At 46.1% G+C, this 12424-nt stretch overlaps 1 protein-coding gene across 4 annotated transcripts in view; it reads left to right on the forward strand.

Annotated features, from left to right (window-relative positions):
* Positions 1-12424, forward strand: part of LOC138528557 (uncharacterized) — a 788016-nt gene that overhangs the window by 332075 nt on the left and 443517 nt on the right. The gene's annotated exons all lie outside the window — the stretch shown is intronic.

Below are 12424 nucleotides of genomic sequence, written 5' to 3' on the forward strand. Positions count from 1 at the left end.
TGTAGTAACGCAACCAATGTGGAGATTTAAACCTGCAGCATTGCGTGGCTTGGTCTACAGGAACGCTATGGAACAACAAATACAGGAATATTTCGAAATCAATGAAAACTCGGTGCCCAGTCAAGCAATAGTATGGCAAGCATTTAAGGCCTATATAAGGGGAAGCTCAATATCGACAGAAAATGGAATTCTTAAAGACATCAGGGGTAGACTGAACAGATTGGAATCGCATATAGCATCACTGCAATCTCAATATGCACAAACCCCATCAGCTCACCTCAGTTCCGAAATGAAAGCAAAACTAGACGAATACAATGAGGCAGCAGATCAAGAAATCCGATTTTTTGATAAACCAGTTGCACCACGCCGATATGGGGAGGGTGAGCGCCCCGGGAGGTTACTGGCCAGGACAGTGAAGGGAGAGAGGGGACCAAAGATCATTCCGTGCGTGCAAAGGCCAGATGGTTCGGTTACCACTGACCGAGACAAGATTGAAGAAATGTTCCATACATTCTATAAAAGTATTTATTCCCCGCAATCTGATTCCACAGACGAGGAAATTGATCGATACCTGTCACAAATACCGACAACATTGCTGGCCGATGACACTAGGGAATTGTTAGAGATGGCAATACCGAGGCGGAAATGTTGGCGGCGATAAAGGCATTACCCATCGGGAAAGCACCGGCGCTGACGGTCTGGGGGCTGAGTTTTATAAGGAGTTTGGTCCCCTACTGGTCCCCAGATTAATGGCAGTATGGAGTGAGGCCCTACATAAAGGAGAACTCCCCGAAACCACTTGGGAAGCAGTGATTACGCTGTTACTCAAGCCGGGGAAACCCCCTGAGGAGTGTGGGTCATACAGACCATTATCATTAATAAACACTGATGCAAAGACCCTGGCAAAAATACTGGCAACTAGACTAACACCTTTTGATGCCGTATATGGTCCATGAAGACCAGGCAGGGTTTATTAAGGGAAGGTCCACTGCAACCAATGTTAGAAGGTGCCATAAAATTTTAGCCACAACACCCCCCGAGGTCCAGGCCGTGGCTGTTTCCTTAGATATGCATAAGGCCTTCGACACGGTTTCATGGCCCTTTCTCTTCGGGGTTCTGCGCAACTATGGGTTCAGCCCCAATTTTCTGAAATGGATAAAAATACTATACACATGCCCACATGCAAAAATAAGAATCAATGGGGTTTTAACAAACAAATTGGAACTGAAGGGGGGAACGCGACAAGGATGCCCATTATCGCCGTTATTATTCGCATTAATAATTGAACCTTTAGCAGATATCCTTAGGGCACGGTACAGCTCAGCAGGACTCAGGCTAGACGGTGAATTACACATTATAACCTTATAACCTTATATGCAGACGATATTCTGTTATATCTAAAAAATCCGGATCGAACCTTGGGCAAGGGACTGGCTGAGGTTAAACGGTTTGGGGAACATTCGGGTCTACGTCTTAATTCTAGCAAATCGGAGATATTCCCAATCACAGAAAATACACTGCAACCACATGACCTATATGGTCTCGTCTGGAGCCCTACTCATATACTTTATTTGGGTGCACACATTGCCAGAACAGCACAGCGCTCCCGCACCCTGAACTATTGCGTCCTCACTGATGCCCTGTGCGTGAAAATAAAACGCTGGAGCGCCCTCCCCATATCATTGATGGGCAGGATAGCACTGATTAAAATGATTATATTACCAAAGCTTTTTTATTTGTTCAGCACTATACCTGTCTGGCCGGGCCGCTCTTTATTTACCACACTGACTGGCGCGTGCACCTCGTTTGTGTGGGGAGGACATCCCAGAGTGAGCTAGAAAAAGCTGACTGATACATACTCTAGAGGAGGGATGTTGGCACCTGACTTGGAGTTGTATTATCTGGCTGCACAGGCACGCCTCCCATTGGGCTACACAATTCCTCAACCCTGTGACCCCGATGCCCGGTTATAAAGAGCGCGAAGCGATAACGGCACTCCACAAAATGAGCAGATCAACCCCCAAGCACTATAACACTATAGAACCAGCGAAGGTGACGACCACTGCATGGGCCAACATAGCTGATATGTTCGAAACCAACAGGCTATACCATCCGAGTATGCCACTCTGGGGAGACCCACAAACACCCTTCAGTGCAGATAGTCAAATCGCGATGCATTGGACATCCAAAGGGATCACCCAGTGGGGACAACTCTTCCCTGACCAGAGCTTTATCCAGTGGATAGACATCAGAGAGGTTGTGGGAAACACGAATAGACATAAACAGCAGTATACCCAAGTGCGAATGGCCATACAAGAAGCATGCCCCACATTCCCCAGCGAACCAGCGATAAAGATAGGTCTGGGCTACATATTCACAGGGGGGACACAAAAAGTCTTGGCGGCGGCATTGTATAAGCTACTACTTCAAACACGCCCTGTAGAGATTACCGCAGCTAAGAGTCAATGGGAACAAGACCTGGGACAGCAGTTTGATGACCAGGAATGGGCACAGATCTGCTCGCTCAAAAAGCAAATATCGTGTAATTCCAGCTATAAGGTAATTCACTACAAAATAGTGCAGGGAACACATTATACCTCAGCAAAACTTAAACGACTATATCCCAACATGTCGGGGACCTGCCCTAGATGTCAGACAGAGGATGCAAATATTTGTCATATGCTATGGTCATGTATAAAGCTAAGGGGCTACTGGGAAGAAATGTGTGCTGCCTTAGATGAGATGGCTGACCAACCACTGGAATGGTCACCCAGGATATGTTTGCTGGGAGCAGTGGGGAAAATGAATCTGACTTGGTGTACACTGTTGAATTTGAGCCTACTAATAGCCAAAAGGGCAATTTTGATGAAATGGAAGAGCACATACCCCCCAACTAAGGCTGATTGGGACAAGGACATGGTGTGGGCTAATGATACAGAGGAAATCTACATAGACTCTGTGCTACCCCAATCCAGAGCAAGGAACATATGGGATAGATATAAACAATACCTGTTTGATAAGGCAGAGTGAGATGACTCGGGATCGGAAGCTAATTGAATTTGTAAAATGTAATGAAGCAATGTGCAATATATGTAAGCATTGATGTTACCTGTGTGCAAGAAAAATAAAGTTTAAAAAAAAAAGTGGTTAGTGTGTATGCTTCCATAATTCTGCTTTTCCCTCCCTTTTTATTTAACTTGTTGGAGTGCCATCGAACGTTAAGCGCTCACCTCTGTCTGGAAATAAGTGGTGTTAACTAAGACTTGTCCAACAAGTAATCAGGGATGTACATATGATAATAGTGATTGTGTTTTGAACTTCTTACCAATTTAGTGCTAGTGTGTTTTATAAGTGTGTGTTAAATAAATATATACTTTTACACCCAAGCCCTGGTCAGTGTTTGCTTGTACTACTGTATTTCTGTACCTATTTTGTATGCTCTGTGTACTGCCTAACTCTTCTTGAGGGAAGTCTGACTGCTCAGCCACAGCTACCAAGTGAATCTGTGTGGTACAGACTGCTACCAAGTGGGTTTACTGCCAAACACCTGTAGTCTTAAATCTTTTGCAGTGGTCCCTAAGGGAACTGCACAGGCTTCTGCCTAACAATTCCCTCATAGAAACTTGGAGGTTTTTCTATCGGGAGGAACGTGGCTATACCTTCTTTTCAGTTGTTCACAGGGAATTTTCTAGATTGGTCATGTTTCTCATCTCTGATAACCCTAACAAGCGACATTGAAATCCTCCCAAAAGCTCTATCAGATCACGCCGCAGTAATACTCACATTATCCCTCCCGCAGACAACCCCACCCACCCGGAAACCTTGGCGACTAAATTAATTCTTACTAGATGACCCCTTAATTCGGTCCCACATCTCATAAGCCATAAAATTTTATATTTTGGTGAAAACGATACAGGGGAAGTGGGATTTGACACGGTTTGGGATGCGGGTAAGATTGTAATTAGGTGTCATATTATTGATTAGGCCGCAACAAGGGGAAGGATTAGGAAAGAACTGCAAGCTCAGTTAGAGGGAGAAGTATGTAGATGCGAGGCGATACATAAGGAAAGGGGGTCACGGCGCTCTCTTAGAGATCTACGGATCCCGGAAAAGGCGTTGGAGGCACACCATATGGGAGAGACAGCATACCTCATGTTGCTTACTAATCAATATTATTATACAAAGGGGAATAAAGCCAATAAATTACTAGCAGCCAAATTGAAAAAGCAATCGGGACGGAATTGTATAGACACTCTGTGAGATGGCAACGGCAGATATATATCCTTGGAAGCGGGCAAACTTCAATTTGAGTTTTTCAGGGAACAAACTGCCCCTCACATTGCCGGTCAACAAACCATCCAAAAATGTGTACTAAATGCCCAATTGCTGCAAGCCCTACAAGCCCTTTATGATCCCATGGAAGAGCCCATAACTGCCCAAGAAGTTGAAAGAGCAATTAGATCCCACCCCCTTGGGAAAGCCCCAGGCCCGGACGGCTTTACGAATAAATTCTATAAAACATTTAGTACAGACCTGACACCCTACCTTACAAAGCTGTTTAATTTCTCCTGGGAGCTGGGGTGAGTTACACGGTCCATGGCAGAATCGGCTACAACTCTGATTTTGAAACCAGGGAAAGACCGTGCCGACTGCACGTCCTATCGCCCTATAGCTCTGCTCAATACAGACGCGGAAATTTATAGTAAAATGATAGACCGTCGTCTAGCAGAGGTCCTCCCACTACTAATAGATGGAGACCAAATGGGTTTCATTCAAAACCAGTCTGCACATGATAACATTCGCTGAGCAATTGACTTGCTGGCATTAGTCCCCAAGATCCCGGGTAACCTCTTGCTCCTATCACTTGATGCCCATAGACCTTTTGATACCATGTCATGGGAATATTAAAAGTAGTCCTGAGGGGGTTCGGCGTTGGTGTGAAGTTCTCTAAATTGATACTCTCCAACTTCCAGATTCCATCAACCCAAGTACGGGTCAATTCACAATGGTCCTCCCCCATAGCGCTATGTAAGGGAACTAGGCAGGGTTGCCCTTTATCACCATTGGTCTTTGCAATGGCAATGTAACCCTTGGCACTGCAGGTCCATCTTCACCCAAACATTATGGGCTTTGAATTTGGGGAACAACGCCACAAAATTGAGTTAAACGCAGACAATGTGCTTTGCTTCCTAAATAATACACTTAGCTCTCTCCCCGTCCTTATGGATTTGCTAGCTCAATTTGCAGCGATCTCTGGGTTCACGATAAATCCTGCAAAATCAAGGGGCATGGGTTTGTCTGAATCCTTCACTGATTTGACAACCCTCCAGAATGCATTCCCCTTTCACTTGTCGACCAGACATTCCTTATTTGGGAATACGTCTGACCCCAACATACAAGGGGCTACTGAAAGCGAATATTCCTAATCTCCTGAAAGAAGCCAAGGAGTGTCTACAAAGGTGGACCCCACAAGAGATATCGTGGCTAGGACGCATCAACGCAGTCAAAATGCCTCTACTCCCGAAACTGCTATACACCTTCCATGTTCTACCGGTAATGATCTCTGAATGAGATCTTCTCGACCTACAGAAAGAAGTAGGCAGATTTGTATGGCAGGGTAAAAAACAGACTTCCATGAAAGCTACAAGGGGGAAAATACAGGGCGGCTTGGGGCTTCCTTCAATCCTGCGGTGCTACCGTGCAGCCCAGGTAGCGGCAATACTGAGTTGGACGGGCCAGCTGACCTGCCCAAATGGCTCGACATAGAGCAAACAGCAGCTCATTTTCCCTTGAATTACCTTCCGTTTCTCCCAAGGGAGGCGCACAATCAAAGTCCCTATTTTACCCACCACGACAACAACACTGTAATGTTGCGACAAAGCCTGCTCCCAACGAGGATTCACATCAGGCCTGGGTCCCTTATTGCCCATCATGCAGAACCCAGCTTTCACATCAGGCCTAAAACCCAACTCTTAATGTCTCTGGTCATCGGGTACACCATTAAGACTACAAGACCTATACAAAAACAACACTCCCCTAACCTTTGAACAGTGTAAAGGGAAATTTAAACTCCCGGAAACTGAAAGATTTAAATACATACAGCTCCGCCATTGGGTAACTAACCCGGCGTTAAGACAGGCAGCCACTAGTACCCCAATGAGAATAGAGTTAACAGCCCTGGAGGGACAACAATCCCATAGAATAGCCACCTGTTACCGGCTCTTGGAAAATATCCCAGAGGAAGAGAATCTCCCTTATGCAAGGGCCTGGGAGAGGGAGTTGGGGGTCGAGATAGCTGAGGAGTCTTGGCGAAGGATATGGGCTAGAGCCCATAAGACCTCCCGATGTACATCAGTGAGAGAGAGTGTCCTTAAACTAGGTTTCCGCTGGTACCTATCCCCGCACAGACTGCACGCACTGAACCTGGATTCCCCAGACACATGCTGGCATGGGTGCGGGGGAAAGGGTGACCTAGCTCACTTATGGTGGCACTGCCCGATTATACAATCTTTCTGGCTAGAGATAAGATCCAAGATTAGAGGTTTCTGGTGCCGTGCTTCCGTTGGATCCACAGATGTTCCTGCTAGGAGACGCTCCAGAGGACAGATCCTTCCCAATGTCTGGCCATAGGTCGTAACTAATCTTGCAACTACTGTCGGCAGCTCGACTGACAAGAGCTCGCTTTTGGAAAGACATGGAAGGACCACACATAGCGTACTGGTGGGTTAAAGTGTGGGAAACTGCTGGGAATGGAAAAGCTTACCGCTACGATTGAATGGAAACTGTCTTAAGTTCTCCCGTATATGGGGGTCTTTGTTGGATTACGTGGCGGAGAGAGAACAGCTGCTGTTCCAGCCAAAACTTGCAAAATACCTATTGAAACCATGATATTGGACATGCTCTACATGATTGAGATGGCCTGTACTGGATGTGGTATTGTTTATTTATTTTCTTTTTCTTCCCTTGTTTCTCTTATCCCCATCCCCTCCCCCCAACCTCTCCTTCTTTCATTCTTAAAGTCACGTCCTCATCTTTGACCCTTTTCCCACAAGCGTAATACTGGTTCTATGTCTACGATGAACATACGTATGAAGTTTCGATACTAATGCACATGTTAAGGTGTTGTTATTGATGTTATATTGGATGTACCTCATGTTGATCGCGATTTAAATAAAAAAATAACGTGAACAAAAAATAAAAGAAATTGGCAAATTATTTCTGGATATGGAGAAAATGCATGCTGTACATTTTATATAATAAGGTGAGTACATTCATGGTGAAATGGAAGCAAATTTAAATCGAAAAGAGAAATACATTTGTGTTGGAAGAAGCGATCGAAACCAGGGTTACATCTGCACTGGTCAGTGGTTTGTGAACTGTCAGTTCTGCAAAGCGGAATAAGAGCTTAAACATGATGTTGGTGAATGTATGGAAGAACTGAAACATGCTTGAAGGAGAATGTAGATCTGTGAATTCATGCGCACAACAAATACTTCTAGTTCTACTTTGAAGAGTGGAATTATGTGAACTGGTTCTTTTCTATTAGGTTTTTTTATGATTCCCAAACTTGATTCCAAGCACAATTTACTAATCAAACATTTGAATTCTGCAGTTAACGTAAACAAGGCAAAGTGAATATGATATTTCACACACAAGAGTAGGAATTGCTTTTTCTTTGTTCTCATTGTTTTCATTGCTTTCGCTATTGCCATCCCATAAGTAATAACTATAATTTGGAGAAGCTGTGACGCAGTGCACAAGCAAAAAGAACTAGCCTATGAGGATTGAGTGAAAAGGTGAACGAAATATGCCTTGGCGTCCAGTCTCTCATCCCACCCCCTTACCCTGCATCCAGCCAGAGTCCCACACACCCAGCCTAGTCCCATCGCCCACCCCACCCAACACACACTGCTAGGCTCTACCCAAAACAGTCATCACACAACCAGCCAGGGCCTGGACACACCTAGTCTGCATCCCCGAACACCAGTCTATGCTCTCCACAACAACGCATGACGAACAAGACCCTGGCAGAGCTCACACACTCTTTGAAGTGCCTGGAAATGGTGCCCCATCTTCGAATCTGAGAGAAAATCGTGTTTATCACTTTCCAACTGCCATGGAAGTCTAGTGCATTATTATTTTATCACCAACCACCCATGCACATTTGGATTATTTATTTGATGATATGTACCCTAATCCCTGGTAAGCTGCAACCCTGCCTCCCAGCACCTTCTACTCTTGTTGGCCATCCTCCTCATGCCCTTTCCCAACTTCTCTCCTTCCACCCCCCACATCACCCCTTTATTTCTATAGTGCATGATTTGCATTTATTTATCACAGGTGTGGATAGAGGCGGGATGGTGGGAGCTGGACAGTGACAGCTCATGAAATTGCCAGCCTGTCGGTTATGTGGTCTCAAGAGGTTCATGCTACATCATACCTTTATCCACATACGTACATGGGGGAGGGGAGGGTAGGACACTGATATTTAATGTCTGGAGGTTTTCTTCATTACAGCTGCTTCAGATTTCCATGTCGTCCCTCCACTGTATGGAGCATCCCTGGGCTGCGCTCAGTGCAGATATTTTCATATTCTGGTATTGTGTGGCAAAAAGGCATCTCTTAAGCAGATGATGTTGAGGCTACAGTTTCATTCTTGGACTTGGCAGATCAAGGCCAGCCCCAACCATCCTCTTGTCACATGAGTGTACCAAGCAGAGCTCACTCGATCTTCCCTAAGGCTGGTTATTGGTCAAGTTAATGCATTTGCCGCCAATCTCGATTCAGAGGACTGCTTGATTTTTATTTGCATTTCTTATGCCCACAACAACAAAAACATTCAACTGCTGAGTCCCACGCTTCTCCCACAGTCGATGTGATATTGCTTGCATACATTTGAGGGTTTCTATCTTCCCTTTGCTTCCAGAGCATTCCCTCCAGGTGCCCCGCCACCACCGTTCTATCCATTGATCACCAAAGCTTGTTACGATCATCCTTCTGCCAGTATCTAATAATTCGAATTTGGCTGCTAGATATTACGCCTAAAGTCTGGCATGCCCATTCCCACTAGGTGACTAGGGGTCCTCATGAGAGATGCTGCCAACCTCGGTTTCTTCCGGTTCCATATAAACCGGCTCGTGATCATGTGTAATACTCTGAAGAAGCTATGTGGGACTATGATTGGGAGGGCAGTAAAATGGTAGAAAAACTGAGGTAGAACCACCATCTTTAGTACATTAATGCGTCCTAGCCAGGAAATGCTTAGGGGACCCCAGTCGACCAATTTTGATTGTATTTTCTGTATCGGGAGAACATAATTTGCCTCCTAGTGTCCTTGTAAGGTACACTCCTAAATATTTAATGTGCTTAGCAGCCCATCTGAAGGCGTAGGCGTAGTTGTTCCTGATGTATCTCTCAGTGGATTGTGTTAAACGCAGGCTGAGTATTTCTGACTTGCTTGGATTCATCATCAGCCCTGCTACTTGTCCAAATTGATCAAGTTCATCGCAGAGCGCTGGGAGAGACACCTTTTGGGTCTATCAATGTGAGAAGCCAATCATCTGCAAATGCGGCTACTTTATGCTCTTGCCCCCCAAACGGTATACCCTTTATATTTTCTGCCGCCCTGATTGCTGCTAAGAAAGGCTCCAAGTGGAGAGTGTACAGCAGTGGGGAGAGTGGGCAGCCCCGTTTAGTACCTCGGTCTACCAGCACCGGACCTGATACACCCCCATTAATCGCCAGCCTAAGGGTCGGTTTTTGATAATTAGCCATTACCCGATCTATAAATTTAGGGCCAAACCCCATCCCATGCATCGTGGCGAAGAGGAAGCTCCACTCAACCCGATCAAACGCCTTTTTTCGGCATCTATTGCCAGGAGGAAAGCCAAAACCCCCCCTCCTGTGGGCTTTTTCCGTCAGGTGAGCTATCCTCCTTACGTTATCGGCCGTCTGGCGACCCCTTATAAAACCTGCCTGATCTGCCTGGACAATTGTGGGCATAATGGAGTCCAATCTAGATGCCAAAACCTTAGTGTGTAGCTTGGCGTCGACATTTATTAAGGTGATCGGACGGTACGCCCCACACTGCTCCGGATCCTTGCCTTTCTTATTTATAAGAATCACCTTTGCCTCCTCCATTGACCTTGGCAGAACCCCAGTCTCCCCTATGTGGTTAAACAATCTGGTGAGGTGGGGGATCAGGAATTCTTTATGCAGCTTGTAAAATTCAGCTACAAACCCATCTGGACCCGGAGCTTTATTAGTTGTTAGGGTAGACACGGCCTTTCTGACCTCGTCTGCTGTTATTTCCCTTTCCAACCTTTCCCTGTCTTCTTCCGTTATAGATAGGAGATTGACCCTTTCCAGTTAACTCATGTGTTCTAGGGTCCGGGTTGCATGCAGTATAGAGGTTTGTGTAGAATTTGCGGAACTCCCTCTCCATCTCGCTATTAGAGGTGTGCGTCTGGGCCCCGTCTCACCTTGATTTTCAAGATTGTTCTATCCCTTTCTTCCCTGCGGTATATGCTGGCTAGCAGGCGATCCGTTCTGTTTGCTTTAACGTAATAATTTTCCTTAAGCCTGTTGCCCAGCCGCTCCTTCTCCAGTCGCATCTCCCGTATCCTTCTCGTTTTAATCGCTATAATTTTCCCCCTTATCATGGCTTTGAGGGCGTCCCACCAAATCTGTGGCGTGGTGTCCCCCCAGCTATTGTAAGTGACAAAGTCTTCAATTTCTTGTTCAACCTCCCTCGCCAGGATAGGGTCTTTAAAGAGAGTAGTAGGATACCTCCATTTCCACAGGCCCGTGGCCCCCCCGCGGTCTAGTGATTGCCAATAGGTTTGGGGCGTGGTCGGAGAGTGAGATGGGACCTATTGAGATGTCTATTCCATTCCCTAAGAGAGAGCTAGATATCCAGACATAATCAATACGTGAATGTATTTTATGTGCATGCGTGTAGAACGTAAATCCGGGCGCATCCCCCTGAATTTCTCTCCAGGCATCCACCAGCGCCAAATCTCTCATTTGCGCTTTTAGGTCCCGCGAGGGACCCCCATGCGACCCCCAGAGCACCCTACCCCTATCTCTATGGGGCTCCCATGCCATGTTAAAATCCCCTGTTAATATGATACGGCCAGCAGCAAAATTGCTCAATTTGATGAGGACTTCTATCATGAATGGGTCCTGACCGGTGTTGGGCGCATACATTGTTGCAACTGTATAGACCTCTCCTCTGCCCCCCAATATCACTGCCAAGTACCTACCCTGGGAGTCCCGCTGCAAGTCCTTAACCGCCAAATCCATTCCATCTCGCACAGCAATGACCCCCCCCTTTTTTAGCGGACTGAGTGGCCTGCAGCAGCTTAGAGTATCCCCACAATCTAAATCTATGAGAGTATTGGATTCTAACATGAGTTTCCTGCAGTGTAACTACATGAGGCCTTTCCTTACGTATGAACCGCTCCACTTTTTGTCTTTTGAGCAGGGAGTTTAACCCATTAACATTTAATGACGTATCGTCAATTGTCCCATTTTAGAAGGTAGTGGTGTAACTGGGATGTGTCCCCCATGCCTTTCGGCCTGGGTCTCAGGTAATTGCTGTTGATGGGAACTAATTATAAAAGTTAATAAGCTTCTTGAAGTTTTCGGTCTCCTGGATCAGTGAGGTGATCTCCCTCCCCCACCGTTACTCCCCCCCTTCCCCTCCGTTCCGTCCCCGGGCAAGCCCAACTGGCAATCTGCCCCCCTCGTATCGTGCCTACAAGAACATCTTTTTTTTAAAACCTTTATTTATGCTATTGAGTACAATATACATCAGAACAAAACGTTTACTGAGAGAGTATACCAACATAGACCCATTGGTCACATACCATTACATTATTTCTACTACACATATTAATTCCATATTTTGCAGTTCTGCTAGATCACCCTTAGTTATTTGTTTTGTTTTAAGGATATTGAGGGTCATTACGAGTACGTGGTAGGGGCTTAACGGCACCGTTAAGCTCCTACTGCCATATTCCGAGGTCCCTTAGCGGGTCCCAGCAGGAACGGCTGGTCTGACCAGCCGTTCTTAGCGGGACCTGTTAAGGGACCTTCGAGCAAATAACGGGCCCGCTACTAGCTGCTAGCGGGCCCGTTATTTGCTCCTTCCCTATTCCCATTGAGCCCTACGGGGGCTCAAATGGGAATGGGGAATGGTTTACTGAATGGGGACTTACCGGGTCCTCCAAGGTTGGACTGACCCGGGTTTGGAGGCAGCCATGGCGCTAATAGCACCATGGCTACCTCCAAACTCCAATGACCTCCATTGTCTTTTGATCCTATTAACATTCGCTAGAACAGCTCATGAGGAGTCTTCCAATTCCCCCTCTTGGTTGTCTCTGAGGTACATTCGTAAAGGTGCCCACAAGTCTTTTGGTCT

Source organism: Ambystoma mexicanum, chromosome 7q, assembly GCF_040938575.1.
Source record: "Ambystoma mexicanum isolate Mex_15411 chromosome 7q, UKY_AmexF1_1, whole genome shotgun sequence".
NCBI lineage: Eukaryota > Metazoa > Chordata > Amphibia > Caudata > Ambystomatidae > Ambystoma > Ambystoma mexicanum.